Source organism: Mesoplodon bidens, assembly GCF_964165515.1.
Source record: "Mesoplodon bidens genome assembly, contig: HAP1_SCAFFOLD_33, whole genome shotgun sequence".
Lineage (NCBI taxonomy): Eukaryota > Metazoa > Chordata > Mammalia > Artiodactyla > Ziphiidae > Mesoplodon > Mesoplodon bidens.
Window position 1 is genome coordinate 4,056,373 of NW_027671488.1, and position 17,978 is coordinate 4,074,350.

Genomic DNA, 17,978 nt, shown 5'->3' on the forward strand with positions numbered 1-17,978 from the left:
TGCACTCCTCCAGTGAGGCAGTTGGCAATTTACATCCCGCCAATCAGCATAACAAGGCTCCCTGTCCTCCAGGGCCTGTCTTGCCTTTCTGGTTTTTACACATTTTGTGCATGTCCCTTTTGACCGTTGGGAAGTGATACTTCTTTGTAGTGCAGATTTGCATTGCCCGCTTGCTTGCTTGGCCAAAAAGGTTGTATGCGTTTTCTCCTGAATATATTCAGGAGAAAACGCATACACCCTTTTTGACCCAGTGCGTCATTGTCGAAGTTGTGCCATTCTTCCTGTGCTTTAAATGTGATTCCAACATACCTCTTGAAATCTGTTTCCTGCTATTCTGCCTCGCTTTCAAGTCCGCCTCGTTGCCTTCCCTCAACAGATTTTTGGCCGATAGTTGTCCTTTATTACTCTGCCAGTTTGTGAATTGCTGTGCCCCTGAGCTCCATTTTTCAACTCGTTATTTGTGAGCTGTACGCAAGTCCAAAATTTTGGTTCAGGACCTATAGTGGTTCCCGGTGGGTGGCTGAGACTCTGGTTAATACTTCTTCCTGCCGGGAAATTAGAGTGACATGTTCCCTTCCAAATGCCTAACAGCTACTCTCTCATTGGTTCTCCCTCTTCCCTTCCATCCTCTGCCAAATTGGGAACGTGTGCGAACCAGGAGGTTAAAGGGGTTGTCTCTCCAAGTTGGGAGATTGATAGTAAAGCAGTTGGAAAGTCAAACCGGAGCACCAGGAGAGTGACAAATCGTTGAGTTTTATAAACCTTTTGTATTCACAGTGTGTCCATTCTCTAGGTTTCCCATCATGTTATAGCTGTAGTAATATTCCCTTCAACATGGAGAGTTGGGACCCATGGAATGGGGGCCATGCATTTTTGCTTTAAAGGGTCTGCATTTGCTCACCCAATCTCACCAATCCTCTCAGTCCCAAGAGTCCAGCCTTATGCCACATCCAGCTGTCATTGTAGATAAGGTCATTCCAGGTTTCATCGGAGACCCTGAAGGAAATGTAAAGAATTTCCCTGTTTTCTAGTTTTGTTTTGAAATTCCTTTTTATAGTGGGTTTGAGCTGATTCTTGCTGTCATGTTTATGCCAGTCTAGACACACTTGATTCCCTTACGGAGACATATCAATACATAGGTTTTAAATTTCTTACTAGTCAGATCTATTCCTCTGCGGAAAATATGGGGTTTTGAGTCTCTTTCACTGAGGAAGGTGTAGGTCTTGTCTATTCCAAAGTTGGTTGTAGAAATGGTACCTGTGCTTATATCAAACTCTGGTTTTATGCATCACCCCACCTCTCCTTCCCTCTTAAGCAGGCATAAGAGTGTTTTCTAAATGTGAGACTCTGTTCTCTTTCCTAACTCACTTCATTTGTAGCCATGTTTACAGGATCTTCATAACTAATACCTTATGATAAGTTTCTTTTTCTGTGTGACTTATTTCACTTAGAATCATCGTACCTGAATCCACTCACTTTGCTGCTCCTTGTCTTATGACATTGATTTCATGGCTGTGGGATATTCCATCGTACATAAATACCACAATTTTTGGAACAATTTTTATATTTCCTGGGATATTTAAGGTGTACCCAAGTTGAGGTTCTTGTAAGCAGTGCAGCCCTAAATTTGGGTGTGGCTCTGTCTTATTGATTTTCAGTTTTCCCAAGGTATATTCTCTAGACTGGAAGTGCCCTTGGCTCTGTAGCTCTGTTGTTTACTTGTTTTAGGGAACGCAATGCACTCCTCCAGTGAGGCAGTTGGCAATTTACATCCCGCTCATCAGCATAACAAGGCTCCCTGTTCTCCAGGGCCTGTCTTGCCTTTCTGGTTTTTACACATTTGTGGATGTCCCTTTTGACCGGTGGGAAGTGATACTTCTTTGTAGTGCAGATTTGCCTTGTCCGCTTGCTTGCTTGGCCAAAAAGGGGGTATGCGTTTTCTCTTGTATATATTCAGGGGAAAACACATACGGCCTTTTGGCCAAGTGCGTCATTGTCGACGTTGTACCCCTCTTTTTGTGCTTTAAAGGTGATTCCAACGTACCTCTTGAAATCTGTTTCCTGCTATTCTGCCTCCCTTTCAATTCCGCCTCGTTGCCTTTCCTCAACAGATTTTTGGAAGATAGTTGTCCTTTATTACTCTGCCAGTTTGTGAATTGCTGTGCCCCTGAGCTCCATTTTTCAACTCGTTTTTTGTGAGCTGTACGCAAGTCCAATATTTTGGTTCAGTACCTTTACTGGTTCCCGGTGGGTGGCTGAGACTCTGGTTAATTCTTCTTCCCGCCAGGAAATTAGAGTGACATGTGCCCGTCCAAATGCCTAACAGCTACTCTCTCATTGGTTCTCCCTCTTCCCTTCCATCCTCTGCCAAATTGCCAACCTGTGCGAACAAGGAGGTTAAAGGTGTTGTCTCTCAAAGTTGGGAGATTGATAGTAAAGAAGTTGGATGGTCAAACCGGAGCACCAGGAGAGGGACTACTCGTTGAGTTTTACAAACCGTTTGTATTCACAGTGTGTCCATTCTCTAGGTTTCCCGTACATGTTATAGCTGTAGAAATATTCCCTTCAACATGGAGAGTTGGTACCCATGGAATGGGGACCATGCATTTTTGTTTTAAAGGGTCTGCATTTGCTCATCCAATCTCACCAATCCTCTCAGTCCCAAGTGTCCAGCCTTATGCCACATCCAGCTGTCATTGTAGATAGGGTCATTCCAGGTTTCATCAGAGACCCTGAAGGAATTGTAAAGAATTTCCCTGTTTTTTGGTTTTGTTTTCGAAATTCCTTTTTATAGTGGGTTTGAGCTGATTCTCGCTGCCATGTTTATGCCAGTCTGGACACACTTGATTACCTTACAGAGACATATCAATACAGAGGTTTTAAGTTTCTTACTAATCAGATCTATTCCTCTGCGGGAAATATGGGTATTGAGTCCCTTTCACTGAGGAAGGTGTAGGTCTTGTCAATTCCACAGTTGGTTTTAGAAATGGTAAATGAGCTTATGTCAAACTCTGGTTTCATGCATCACCCCAACTCTCCTTCCCCCTTAAGCAGGCATAAGAGTGTTTTCTTAATGTGAGACTCTGTTCTCTTTCCTAACTCAGTTCATGTGTAGCCATGTTTACAGTATCTTCATAAGTGATATCTTATGATAAGTTTCTTTTTCTGTGTGACTTATTTCACTTAGAATCATCGGACTTGAATCCACTCACTTTGCTGCTCCTGGTCTTATGACTTTGATTTCATGGCTGAGGGATATTCCATCGTACATAAATACCACAGTTTTTTGAACCATTTTTTTATTTCCTGGGATATTTAAGGTTTACCCAAGTTGAGGTTCTTGTAAGCAGTGCAGCCCTAAATTTGGGGGTGGCTCTGTCTTATTGATTTTCACTTTTCCCAAGGTATATTCCCTAGACTGGAAGTGCCCTTGGCTCTGTAGCTCTGTTGTTTACTTGTTTTAGGGAACGCAATGCGCTCCTCCAGTGAGGCAGTTGTCAGTTTACATCCCGCCCATCAGCATAACAAGGTTCCATGTTCTCCACGGCCTGTCTTGCCTTTCTGGTTTTTACACATTTGTGAAAGTCCCTTTTGACCGGTGGGAAGTGACACTCCTTTGTAGTGCAGATTTGCATTGCCCGCTTGCTTTCTTGGCCAAAAAGGGCGTCTGCGTTTTCTCCTGAATATATTCAGGAGAAAACACATATGCCCTTTTTGGCCAAGTGTGTCATTGTCGAAATTGTGCCCCACTTTCCGGTGCTTTAAAGGCGATTCCAACGTACCTCTTGAAATATGTTTCCTGCTATTCTGCCTCACATTCAAGTCCGCCTCATTGCCTTCCCTCAACAAATTTTTGGACGATAGTTGTCCTTTATTACTCTGCCAGTTTGTGAATTGCTGTGCCCCTGAGCTCCATTTTTCAACTCGTTTTTTATGAGCTGTACGCAAGTCCAAAATTTTGGTTCAGGACCTATACTGGTTCCTGGTGGGTGGCTGAGACTTTGGTTAATTCTTCTTCCTGCCGGGAAATTAGAGTGACATGTTCCCGTCCAAATGCCTAACAGCTACTCTCTCAATGGTTCTCAATATTCCCTTCCATCCTCTGCCAAATTGGCAACCTGTGCAAACCAGGAGCTTAAAGGGGCTGTCTCTCCATTTTGGGTGATTGATAGTAAAGCGGTTGGAAAGTCAAACCGGAGCACCAGGAGAGGGACTATTCGTTGAGTTTTAGAAACCTTTTGTATTCACAGTGTGTCCATTCTCTAGGTTTCCCATACATGTTATAGCTGTAGAAATATTCCCTTCAACCTGAAGATTTGGGACCTATGGAATGGGGGCCATGCATTTTTGCTTTAAAGGGTCTGCATTTGCTCACCCAATCTCACCAATCCTCTAGGTCCCAAGTGTCCAGCCTTATACCACATCCAGCTGTCACTGTAGATAGGGTCATTCCAGGATTCATCAGAGACCCTGAAGGAAATGTAAGGAATTTCCCTGTTTTTTGGTTTTGTTTTTGAAATTCCCTTTTATAGTGGGTTTGAGCTGATTCTCGCTGTCATGTTTATGCCAGTCTAGACACACTTGATTCCCCGACAGAGACATATCAATACAGAGGTTTTATGATTCTTACTAGTCAGATATATTCCTCTGCGGGAAATATGGTGTTTTGAGTCCCTTTCACTGAGGAAGGTGTAGGTCTTGTCTATTCCCCAGTTGGTTTTAGAAATGGTACCTGTACTTATATCAAACTCTGGTATTATGCATCACCCCACCTCTCCTTTCCCCTTAAGCAGGCATAAGAGTGTTTTCTAAATGTTTGACTCTGTTCTCTTTCCAAAATCAGTTCATGTGTAGCCATGTTTACAGCATCTTCTTAAGTGATATCTTATGATAAGTTTCTTTTTCTGTGTGACTTATTTCACTTAGAATCATCGTACCTGAATCCACTCACTTTGCTGCTTCTGGTCTTATGACATTGATTTCATGGCTGAGGGATATCCCATCGTACAAAATTACCACAGATTTTTGAACCATTTTTATATTTCCTGGGATATTTAAGGTGTACCCAAGTTGTGGTTCTTGTAAGCAGTGCAGCCCTAAATTTGGGGGTGGCTCTGTCTTATTGATTTTCAGTTTTCCCAAGGTATATTCCCCAGACTGGAAGTGCCCTTGGCTCTGTAGCTCTGTTGTTTACTTGTTTTAGGGAATGCAGTGCACTCCTCCAGTGAGGCAGTTGTCAAATTACATCCCACCCATCAGCATAACAAGGCTCCCTGTTCTCCAGGGCCTGTCTTGCCTTTCTGGTTTTTACACATTTGTGGATGTCCCTTTTGAGCGGTGGGAAGTGATACTTCTTTGTAGTGCAGATTTGCATTGCCCGCTTGCTTGCTTGACCAAAAAGGGGGTATGTGTTTTCTCCTGAATATATTCAGGGGAAAACACATACGCCCTTTTGGCCAAGTGCGTCATTGTCGAAGTTGTACCCCTCTTCCTGTGCTTTAAAGGCAATTCCAACGTACCTCTTTAAATCTGTTTCCTGATATTCTGCCTCACTTTCAAGTCCGCCTCATTGTCTTCCCTCAACAAATATTTGGACGATAGTTGTCCATTATTACTCTGCCAGTTTGTGAATTGCTGTGCCCCTGAGCTCAATTTTTCAACTCGTTTTTTGTGAGCTGTACGCAAGTCCAAAATTTTGGTTCAGGACCTATACTGGTTCCTGGTGGGTGGCTGAGACATTGGTTAATTCTTCTTCCTGCCGGGAAATTAGAGTGACATGTTCCCGTCCAAATGCCTAACAGCTACTCTCTCAATGGTTCTCAATATTCCCTTCCATCCTCTGCAAATTTGGCAACCTGTTCGAACCAGGAGCTTAAAGGGGCTGTCTCTCCATTTTGGGAGATTGATAGTAAAGCAGTTGGAAAGTCAAACCGGAGCACCAGGAGAGGGACTATTCGTTGAGTTTTAGAAACCTTTTGTATTCACAGTGTGTCCATTCTCTAGGTTTCCCATACATGTTATAGCTGTAGAAATATTCCCTTCAACCTGAAGAGTTGGGACCCATGGAATGGGGGCCATGCAGTTTTGCTTTAAAGGGTCTGCATTTGCTCACCCAATCTCACCAAGCCTCTCAGTCCCAAGTGTCCAGCCTTATACCACATCCAGCTGTCATTGTAGATAGGGTCATTCCAGGATTCATCAGAGACCCTGAAGGAAATGTAAAGAATTTACCTGTTTTTTGGTTTTCTTTTTGAAATTCCCTTTTATAGTGTGTTTGAGCTGATTCTCGCTGTCATGTTTATGCCAGTCTGGACACACTTGATTCCCTGACAGAGACATATCAATACAGAGGTTTTAAGATTCTTACTAGTCAGATCTATTCCTCTGCGGGAAATATGGGGTTTTGAGTCCCTTTTACTGAGGAAGGTGTAGGTCTTGTCTATTCCACAGTTGGTTTTAGAAATGGTACATGTGCTTATATAAAACTCTGGTTTTATGCATCACCCCACCTCTCCTTTCCCCTTAAGCAGGCATAAGAGTGTTTTCTAAATGTGAGACTCTGTTCTCTTTCCTAACTCAGTTCATGTGTAGCCATGTTTACAGGATCTTCATAAGTGATATCTTATGATAAGTTTCTTTTTCGGTGTGACTTATTTCACTTAGAATCATTGTACCTGAATCCACTCACTTTGGTGCTCCTGGTCTTATGACATTGATTTCATGGCTGAGGGATATTCCATCGTACATAAATACCACAGTTTTTTGAACCATTTTTATATTTCCTGGGATATTTAAGGTGTACCCAAGTTGAGGTTCTTGTAAGCAGTGCAGCCCTAAATTTGGGGGTGGCTCTGTCTTATTGATTTTCAGTTTTCCCAAGGTATAATTCCTAGACTGGAAGTGCCCTTGGCTCTGTAGCTCTGTTCTTTCCTTGTTTTAGGGAACGCAATGCACTCCGCCAGTGAGGCTGTTGGCAATTTACATCCCGGCCATCAGCATAACAAGGCTCACTGTTCTCCAGGGCCTGTCTTGCCTTTCTGGTTTTTACACATTTGTGGATGTCCCTTTTGACCGGTGGGAAGTGATACTTCTTTGTAGTGCAGATTTGTGTTGCACGCTTGCTTGCTTGGCCAAAAAGGTCGTATGCGTTTTCTTCTGAATATATTCAGGAGAAAACGCATATGCCCTTTTTGGCCAAGTGCGCCATTGTCGAAGTTGTGCCCCTCTTCCTGTGCTTTAAAGGCGATTCCAACGTACCTCTTGACATCTGTTTCCTGCTATTCTGCCTCGCTTTCAAGTCCGCCTCGTTGCCTTCCCTCAACAGATTTTTGGAAGATAGTTGTCTTTATTACTCTGCCAGTTTGTGAATTGCTGTGCCCCTGAGCTCCATTTTTCAACTCGTTTTTTGTGAGCTGTACACAAGTCCAAAATTTTGGTTCAGGACCTTTACTGGTTCCCGGTGGGTGGCTGAGACTCTGGTTAATTCTACTTCCTGCCGGGAAATCAGAGTGACATGTGCGCTTCCAAATGCCTAACAGCTACTCTCTCATTGGTTCTTCCTCTTCCCTTCCATCCTCTGCAAAATTGGCAACCTGTGCGAACCAGGAGCTTAAAGGGGCTGTCTCTCCAATTTGGGAGACTGATAGGAAAGCAGTTGGAAAGTCAAATGGGAGCACCAGGAGAGGGACTACTCGTTGAGTTATAGAAACCTTTTGTATTCAAAGTGTGTCCATTCACTAGGTTTCCCATTCATGTTATAGCTCTAGTAATATACCTTTCAAGCTGGAGAGTTGTGACCCATGGAATGAGGGCCATGCATTTTTGCATTAAAGGGTCTGCATTTGCTCACCCAATCTCACCAATCCTCTCATTCCCAAGTGTCCAGCCTTATACCACATCCAGCTGTCATTGTAGATAGGGTCATTCCAGGTTTCATCAGAGACCCTGAAGGAAATGTAAGGAATTTCCCTGTTTTTTGGTTTTGTTTTTGAAATTCCTTTTTATAGTGGGTTTGAGCTGATTCTCGCTGCCATGTTTATGCCTAGTGTAGACACACTTGATTCCCTTACAGAGACATATCAATACATAGGTTTTAAGATTCTTACTAGTCAGATCTATTCCTCTGCGGGAAATATGGGGTTTTGAGTCCCTTTCACTGAGGAAGGTGTAGGTCTTTTCTATTCCAAAGTTGGTTTTAGAAATGGTACCTGTGCTTATGTCAAACTCTGGTTTTATGCATCACCCCACCTCTCCTTCCCCCTTAAGCAGGCATAAGAGTGTTTTCTCCATGCGAGACTCTGTCCTCTTTCCTAACTCAGTTCTTGTGCAGCCATGTTTACAGGATCTTCATAAGTGATATCTTATGATAAGTTACTTTTTCTGTGTGACTTATTTCACTTAGAATCATCGTACCTGAATCCACTCACTTTGCTGCTCCTGGTCTTATGACATTGATTTCATGGCTGAGGGATATTCCATCGTACATAAGTACTACAATTTTTTGAACCATTTTTATATTTCCTGGTATATTAAAGTTGTACACAAATTGAGGTTCTTGTAAGCAGTGCACCCCTAAATTTGGGGGTGGCTCTGTCTTATTGATTTTCAGTATTCCCAAGGTATATTCCATAGACTTGAATTGCCCTTGGCTCTGTAGCTCTATGGTTTACTTGCTTTAGGGAACGCAGTGCACTCCTCCAGTGAGGCAGTTGGCAATTTACATCCCGCCCATCAGCATAACAAGGCTCCCTCTTCTCCAGGGCCTGTCTTGCCTTTCTGGTTTTTACATATTTGTGGATGTCCCTTTTGACCGGTGGGAAGTGATACTTCTTTCTAGTGCAGATTTGCATTGCCCGCTTGCTTGCTTGGCCAAAAATGGCGTATGCGTTTTCTCCTGAATATATTCAGCAGAAAACGCTTACACACTTTTTGGCAAAGTGCGTCATTGTCGAAGTTGTGCCCCTCTTCCTGTGCTTTAAAGGCTATTCCAACGTACCTCTTGAAATCTGTTTCCTTCTATACTGCCTCACTTTCAAGTCCGCCTCGTTGCCTTGCCTCAACAGAGTTTTGGACGATAGTTGTCCTTTAGTACTCTGCCAGTTTGTGAATTGCTGTGCCCCTGAGCTGCATTTTTCAACACGTTTTTTGTGAGCTGTACGCAAGTCCAAAATTTTGGTTCAGGACCTATACTGTTTCCCGGTGGGTGTCTGAGACTTTGGTTAATTCTTCTTCCTGCCGGGAAATTAGAGTGACATGTGCCCGTCCAAATGCCTAACAGCTACTCTCTCATTGGTTCTCCCTCTTCCCTTCCATCCTCTGCAAAATTGGCAACCTGTGCGAAACAGGAGCTTAAAGGGGCTGTCTCTCCAATTTGGGAGACTGATAGTATAGCAGTTGGAAAATCAAACGGGAGCACCAGGAGACGGACTATTCGTTGAGTTTTAGAAACCTATTGTATTCACAGAGTGTCTATTCTCTAGGTTTCCCGTACATGTTATACCTGTAGTAATACTCCCTTTAACCTGGAGAGTTGGGAACCACGGAATGTGGGCCATGCATTATTGCTTTAAAGGGTCTGCATTTGCTCACCCAATCTCACCAATCCTCTCAGCCCCAAGTGACCAGCCTTATGACATATCCAGCTGTCATTGTAGATAGGGTCATTCCAGGTTTCATCAGAGGCACTGAAGTAATTGTAAAGAAGTTCCCTGTTTTTTGGTTTTGTTTTTGAAATTTTTTTGTAGTGTGTTTCAGCTGTTTCTCGCTGCCATATTTATGCCAGTCTAGACACACTTGATTCCCTTACGGAGACATATCAAGACATAGGTATTAAGATTCTTACTAGTCAGATCTATTACTCTGCGCCAAATATGGTGTTTTGAGTCGCTTTCACTGAGGAAGGTGTAGGTCTTGTCTATTCCACAGTTGGTTTTAGAAACGGTAACTGTGCTTCTATCAAACTCTGGTTTTATGCATCACCCCACCTCTCCTTCCCCCTTAAACAGGCATAAGAGAGTTTTCTAAATGTGAGACTCTGTTCCCTTTCCTAACTCAGTTCATGTGTAGCCATGTTTACAGGATCTTCATAAGTGATATCTTATGATAAGTTTCTTTTTTTGTGTGACTTATTTCACTAGAATCATCGTACCTGAATCCACTCACTTTGCTGCTCCTTGTATTATGACATTGATTTCATGGCTGAGGGATAATCCATCGTACGTAAGTACCACAATTTTTTAAACCATTTTTATATTTCCTGGGATATTTAAGGTGTTCCCAATTTGAGGTTCTTGTAAGCAGTGCAGCCCTAAATTTGGGGGTGGCTCTGTCGTATTGATTTTCAGTTTTCCCAGGGTATATTCCCTAGACTGGAAGTGCCCTTGACTCTGTAGCTCTGTTGTTTACTTGTTTTAGGGAACGCAATGCACTCCTCCAGTGAGGCAGTTGGCAATTTACATCACGCCCATCAGCATAACAAGGCTCCCTCTTCTCCAGGGCCTGTCTTGCCTTTCTGGTTTTTACACATTTTGTGGATGTCCCTTTTGAACGGTGGGAAGTGATACTTCTTTGTAGTGCAGATTTGCATTGCCCGCTTGCTTGCTTGGCCAAAAAGGGCGTATGCGTTTTCTCCTGAATATATACAGGAGAAAACACATACGCCCTTTTTGGCCAAGTGCGTCATTGTCGAAGTTGTGCCCCTCTTCCTGTGCTTTAAAGGCGATTCCAACGTACATCTTGAAATCCGTTTCCTGCTATTCTGTCTCTCTTTCAAGTCCGCCTCACTTCCTTCCCTCAACAGATATTTTGGACGATAGTTTTCCTTTATTACTCTGCCAGTTTGTGAATTGCTGTGCCCCTGAGCTCCATTTTTCACCTCGTTTTTTGTGAGCTGCACGCAAGTCCAAAATTTTGGCTCAGGACCTAAACTGGTTCCCGGTGGGTGGCTGAGACTCTGGTTAATTCTTCTTCCTGCCGGGAAATTAGAGTGACATGTGCCCGTCCAAATGCCTAACAGCTACTCTCTCATTGGTTCTCCCTCTTCCCTTCCATCCTCTGCGAAATTGGCAACCTGTGCGAACCAGGAGGTTAAAGGGGTTGTCTCTCCAAGTTGGGAGATTGATAGTAAAGCAGTTGGAAAGTCAAAGCGGAGCACCAGGAGAGGGACTACTCGTTGAGTTTTAGAAAACTTTTGTATTCACAGTGTGTCCATTCTCTAGGTTTCCCGTACATGTTATAGCTGTAGTAATATTCCCTTCAACATGGAGAGTTGGGACCCATGGAATGGGGGCCATGCATTTTTGCTTTAAAGGGTCTGCATTTGCTCACCCAATCTCACCAATCCTCTCAGTCCCAAGTGTCCAGCCTTATGACACATCCAGCTGTCATTGTAGATAGGGTCATTCCAGGTTTCATCATAGACCCTGAAGGAATTGTAAAGAATTTCCCTGTTTTTTGGTTTTGTTTTTGAAATTCCTTTTTATAGTGGGTTTGAGCTGATTCTCGCTGCCATGTTTATGCCAGTCTAGACACACTTGATTCCCTTACAGAGACATATCAATACATAGGTTTTAAGATTCTTACTAGTCAGATATATTCCTCTGCGGGAAATATGGGGTTTTGAGTCCCTTTCACTGAGGAAGGTGTAGGTCTTGTCTATTCCACAGTTGGTTATAGAAATGGTACCTGTGCTTATATCAAACTCTGGTTTTATGCATCACCCCACCTCTCCTTTCCCCTTAAGCAGGCTTAAGAGTGTTTTCTAAATGTGAGATTCTGTTCTCTTTCCTAACTCAGTTCTTCTGTAGCCATGTTTACAGGATCTTCATAAGTGATATCTTATGATAAGTTTCTTTTTCTGTGTGACTTATTTCACTTAGAATCATTGTACCTGAATCCACTCACTTTGCTGCTCCTGGTCTTATGACATTGATTTCATGGCTGAGGGATATTCCATCGTACATAAATACCACAGTTTTTTGAAGCATTTTTATATTTCCTGGGATATTTAAGGTGTACTCAAGTTGAGGTTCTTGTAAGCAGTGCAGCCCTAAATTTGGGGGTGGCTCTGTCTTATTGATTTTCAGTTTTCCCAGGGTATATTCCCTAGACTGGAAGTGCCCTTGGCTCTGTAGCTCTGTTGTTTACTTGTTTTAGGGAACGCAATGCACTCCTCCAGTGAGGCAGTTGGCAATTTACATACCGCCCATCAGCATAACAAGGCTCCCTCTTCTCCAGGGCCTGTCTTGCCTTTCTTGTTTTTACACATTTTGTGGATGTCCCTTTTGACCGGTGGGAAGTGATACTTCTTTGTAGTGCAGATTTGCATTGCCCGCTTGCTTGCTTGGCCAAAAAGGGCGTATGCATTTTCTCCTGAATATATTCAGGAGAAAACGCATACGACCTTTTTGGCCAAGTGCGTCATTGTCGAAGTTGTGCCCCTCTTTCTGTGCCTTAAATGCGATTCCAACGTACCACTTGACATCTGTTTCCTGCTCTTCTACCTCGCTTACAAGTCTGCCTCATTGCCTTCCCTCAGCAGATATTTGGACGATAGTTGTCCTTTATTACTCTGCCTGTTTGTGAATTGCTGTGCCCCTGAGCTCCATTTTTCAACTCGTTTTTTGTGAGCTGTACGCAAGTCCAAAATTTTGGTTCAGGACCTTTACTGGTTCCCGGTGGTTGGCTGAGACTCTGGTTAATTCTTCTTCCTGCCGGGAAATCAGAGTGACATGTGCCCGTCAAATGCCTAACAGCTACTCTCTCATTGGTTCTCCCTCTTCCCTTCCATCCTCTGCAAAATTGGCAACCTGTGCGAACCAGGAGCTTAAAGGGGCTGTCTCTCCAATTTGGGAGACTGATAGTATAGCAGTTGGAAAATCAAACGGGAGCACCAGGAGAGGGACTATTCGTTGTGTTTTAGAAACCTATTGTATTCACAGAGTGTCTATTCTCTAGGTTTCCCGTACATGTTATAGCTGTAGTAATACTGCCTTTAACTTGGAGAGTTGGGAACCACGGAATGGGGGCCATCCATTATTGCTTTAAAGGGTCTGCATTTGCTCACCCAATCTCACCAATCCTCTCAGCCCCAAGTGACCAGCCTTATGACATATCCAGCTGTCATTGTAGATAGGGTCATTCCAGGTTTCATCAGAGACACTGAAGGAATTGTAAAGAAGTTCCCTGTTTTTTGGTTTTGTTTTTGAAATTATTTTGTAGTGTGTTTCAGCTGTTTCTCGCTGCCATATTTATGCCAGTCTAGACACACTTGATTCCCTTACGGAGACATATCAAGACATAGGTATTAAGATTCTTACTAGTCAGAACTATTACTCTGCACCAAATATGGGGTTTTGATTCCCTTTCACTGAGGAAGGTGTAGGTCTTGTCTATTCCACAGTTGGTTTTAGAAATGGTAACTGTGCTTATATCAAACTCTGGTTTTATGCATCACCCCACCTCTCCTTCCCCCTTAAACTGGCATAAGAGTGTTTTCTAAATGTGAGACTCTGTTCCCTTTCCTAACTCAGTTCATGTGTAGCCATGTTTACAGGATCTTCATAAGTGATATCTTATGATAAGTTTCTTTTTCTGTGTGACTTTTTTCACTAGAATCATCGTACCTGAATCCACTCACTTCGCTGCTCCTTGTATTATGACATTGATTTCATGGCCTAGGGATAATCCATCGTACGTAAGTACCTCAATTTTTTGAACGATTTTTATATTTCCTGGGATATTTAAGGTGTTCCCAATTTGAGGTTCTTGTAAGCAGTGCAGCCCTAAATTTGGGGGTGGCTCTGTCTTAATGATTTTCAGTTTTCCCAGGGTATATTCCCTAGACTGGAAGTGCCCTTGGCTCTGTAGCTCTGTTGTTTACTTGTTTTAGGGAACACAATGCACTCCTCCAGTGAGGCAGTTGGCAAATTACATCCCGCCCATCAGCATAACAAGGCTCCCTCTTCTCCAGGGCCTGTCTTGCCTTTCTGGTTTTTACACATTTTGTGGATGTCCCTTTTGACCGCTGGGAAGTGATACTTCTTTGTAGTGCAGATTTGCATTGCCCGCTTGCTTGCTTGGCCAAAAAGGGCGTATGCGTTTTCTCCTGAATATATACAGGAGAAAACACATACGCCCTTTTTGGCCAAGTGCGTCATTGTCCAATTTGTGCCCCTCTTCCTGTGCTTTAAAGGCGATTCCAACGTACATCTTGAAATCTGTTTCCTGCTATTCTGTCTCTCTTTCAAGTCCGCCTCACTGCCTTCCCTCAACAGATATTTTGGACGATAGTTTTCCTTTATTACTCTGCCGGTTTGTGAACTGCTGTGCCCCTGAGCTCCATTTTTCAACTCGTTTTTTGTGAGCTGTACGCAAGTCCAAAATTTTGGCTCAGGACCTAAACTGGTTCCCGGTGGGTGGCTGAGACTCTGGTTAATTCTTCTTCCTGCCGGGAAATTAGAGTGACATGTGCCCGTCCAAATGCCTAACAGCTACTCTCTCATTGGTTCTCCCTCTTCCCTTCCATCCTCTGCGAAATTGGCAACCTGTGCGAACCAGGAGGTTAAAGGGGTTGTCTCTCCAAGTTGGGAGATTGATAGTAAAGCAGTTGGAAAGTCAAAGCGGAGCACCAGGAGAGGGACTACTCGTTGAGTTTTAGAAACCATTTGTATTCACAGTGTGTCCATTCTCTAGGTTTCCCGTACATGTTATAGCTGTAGTAATATTCCCTTCAACATGGAGAGTTGGGACCCATGGAATGGGGGCCATGCACTTTTGCTTTGAACGGTCTGCATTTGCTCACCCAATCTCACCAATCCTCTCAGTCCCAAGTGTCCAGGCTTATGACACATCCAGCTGTCATTGTAGATAGGGTCATTCCAGGTTTCATCATAGACCCTGAAGGAAATGTAAAGAATTTCCCTGTTTTTTGGTTTTCTTTTTGAAATTCCTTTTTATAGTGTGTTTGAGCTGATTCTCGCTGCCATGTTTATGCCAGTCTAGACACACTTGATTCCCTTACAGAGACATATCAATACATAGGTTTTAAGATTCTTACTAGTCAGATATATTCCTCTGCGGGAAATATGGGGTTTTGAGTCCCTTTCACTGAGGAAGGTGTAGGTCTTGTCTATTCCACAGTTGGTTATAGAAATGGTACCTGTGCTTATATCAAACTCTGGTTTTATGCATCACCCCACCTCTCCTTTCCCCTTAAGCAGGCATAAGAGTGTTTTCTAAATGTGAGACTCTGTTCTCTTTCCTAACTCAGTTCTTGTGTAGCCATGTTTACAGGATCTTCATAAGTGATATCTTATGATAAGTTTATTTTTCGGTGTGACTTATTTCACTTAGAATCATCGTACCTGAATCCACTCACTTTGCTGCTCCTGGTATTATGACATTGATTTCATGGCTGAGGGATATTCCATCGTACATAAATACCACAGTTTTTTGAACCATTTTTATATTTCCTGGGATATTTAAGGTGTACCCAAGTTGAGGTTCTTGTAAGCAGTGCAGCCCTAAATTTGGGGGTGGCTCTGTCTTATTGATTTTCAGTTTTCCCAGGGTATATTCCCTAGACTGGAAGTGCCCTTGGCTCTGTAGCTCTGTTGTTTACTTGTTTTAGGGAACGCAATGCACTCCTCCAGTGAGGCAGATGGCAATTTACATACCGCCCATCAGCATAACAAGGCTCCCTCTTCTCCAGGGCCTGTCTTGCCTTTCTTGTTTTTACACATTTTGTGGATGTCCCTTTTGACCGGTGGGAAGTGATACTTCTTTGTAGTGCAGATTTGCATTGCCCGCTTGCTTGCTTGGCCAAAAAGGGCGTATGCATTTTCTCCTGAATATATTCAGGAGAAAACACATACGCCCTTTTTGGCCAAGTGCATCATTGTCGAATTTGTGCCCCTCTACCTGTGCTTTAAAGGCGATACCAACGTACATCTTGAAATCTGTTTCCTGCTATTCTGTCTCTCTTTCAAGTCCGCCTCGCTGCCTTCCCTCAACAGATTTTTTGGACGATAGTTGTCCTTTATTACTCTGCCAGTTTGTGAATTGCTGTGCCCCTGAGCTCCATTTTACAACTCGTTTTTTGTGAGCTGTACGCAGGTCCAAAATTTTGGTTCAGGACCTATACTGGTTCCCAGTGGGTGGCTGAGACTCTTGTTATTTCTTCTTCCTGCCGGGAAATTAGAGTGACATGTGCCCGTCCAAATGCCTAACAGCTACTCTCTCATCGGTTCTCCCTCTTCCCTTCCATCCTGTGTGAAATTGGCAACCTGTGCGAACCAGGAGGTTAAAGGGGTTGTCTCTCCAAGTTGGGAGATTGATAGTAAAGCAGTTGGAAAGTCAAAGTGGAGCACCAGGAGAGGGACTACTCATTGAGTTTTAGAAACCTTTTGTATTCACAGTGTGTCCATTCTCTAGGTTTCCCGTACATGTTATAGCTGTAGTAATATTCCCTTCAACATGGAGAGTTGGGACCCATGGAATGGGGGCCATGCATTTTTGCTTTAAAGGGTCTGCATTTGCTCACCCAATCACACCAATCCTCTCAGTCCCAAGGGTCCAGCCTTATGCCACATCCAGCTGTCATTGTAGATAGGGTCATTCCAGGTTTCATCAGAGACCCTGAAGGAAATGTAAAGAATTTCCCTGTTTTTTGGTTTTGTTTTTGAAATTCCTTTTTATAGTGGTTTTGAGCTGATTCTCGCTGCCATGTTTATGCCAGTCTAGACACACTTGATTCCCTTACAGAGACATATCAATACATAGGTTTTAAGATTCTTACTAGTCAGATCTATTCCTCTGCGGGAAATATGGGTTTTTGAGTCCCTTTCACTGAGGAAGGTGTAGGTCTTGTCTATTCCACAGCTGGTTATGGAAATGGTACCTGTGCTTATATCAAACTCTGGTTTTATGCATCACCCCACCTCTCCTTTCCCCTTAAGCAAGCATAAGAGTGTTTTCTAAATGTGAGACTCTGTTCTCTTTCCTAACTCAGTTCATGTGTAGCCATGTTTACAGGATCTTCATAAGTGATATCGTAGGATATGTTTCTTTTTCTGTGTGACTTATTTCACTTAGAATCATCGTACCTGAATCCACTCACTTTGCTGCTCCTGGTCTTATGACATTGATTTCATGGCTGAGGGATATTCCATCGTACATAAATACCACAGTTTTTTGAACCATTTTTATATTTCCTGGGATATTTCAGGTGTACCCAAGTTGAGGTTCTTGTAAGCAGTGCAGCCCTAAATTTGGGGGTGGCTCTGTCTTATTGATTTTCAGTTTTCCCAAGGTATATTCCCTAGACTGGAAGTGCCATTGGCTCTGTAGCTCTGTTGTTTACTTGTTTTAGGGAACGCAAAGCACTCCTCCAGTGAGGCACATGGCAATTTACATACCGCCCATCAGCATAACAAGGCTCCCTGTTCTCCAGAGCCTGTCTTGCCTTTCTGGTTTTTACACATTTGTGGATGCCCCTTTTGACCGGTGGGAAGTGACACTTCTTTGTAGTGCAGAATTGCATTGCCCGCTTGCTTGCTTGGCCAAAAAGGGCGTATGCGTTTTCTCCTGAATATATTCAGGAGAAAACGCATACGCCCTTTTTGGCCAAGTGCGTCATTGTCGATGTTGTATCCGTCTTCCTGTGCTTTAAAGGCGATTCCAAATTACCTCTTGAAATCTGTGTCCTGCTATTCTGCCTCGCTTTCAAGTCCGCCTCGATGCCTTCCCTCAACAGATTTATGGACGATAGTTGTCCTTTATTACTCTGCCAGTTTGTGAATTGCTGTGCCCCTGAGCTCCAGTTTTCAACTAGTATTTGTGAGCTGTACGCAAGTCCAAAATTTTGGTTCAGGACCTATACTGTTTCCCGTTGGGTGGCTGAGACTTTGGTTAATTTTTCTTCCTGCCGGGAAATTAGAGTGGCATGTGCCCGTCCAAATGCCTAACAGCTACTCTCTCAT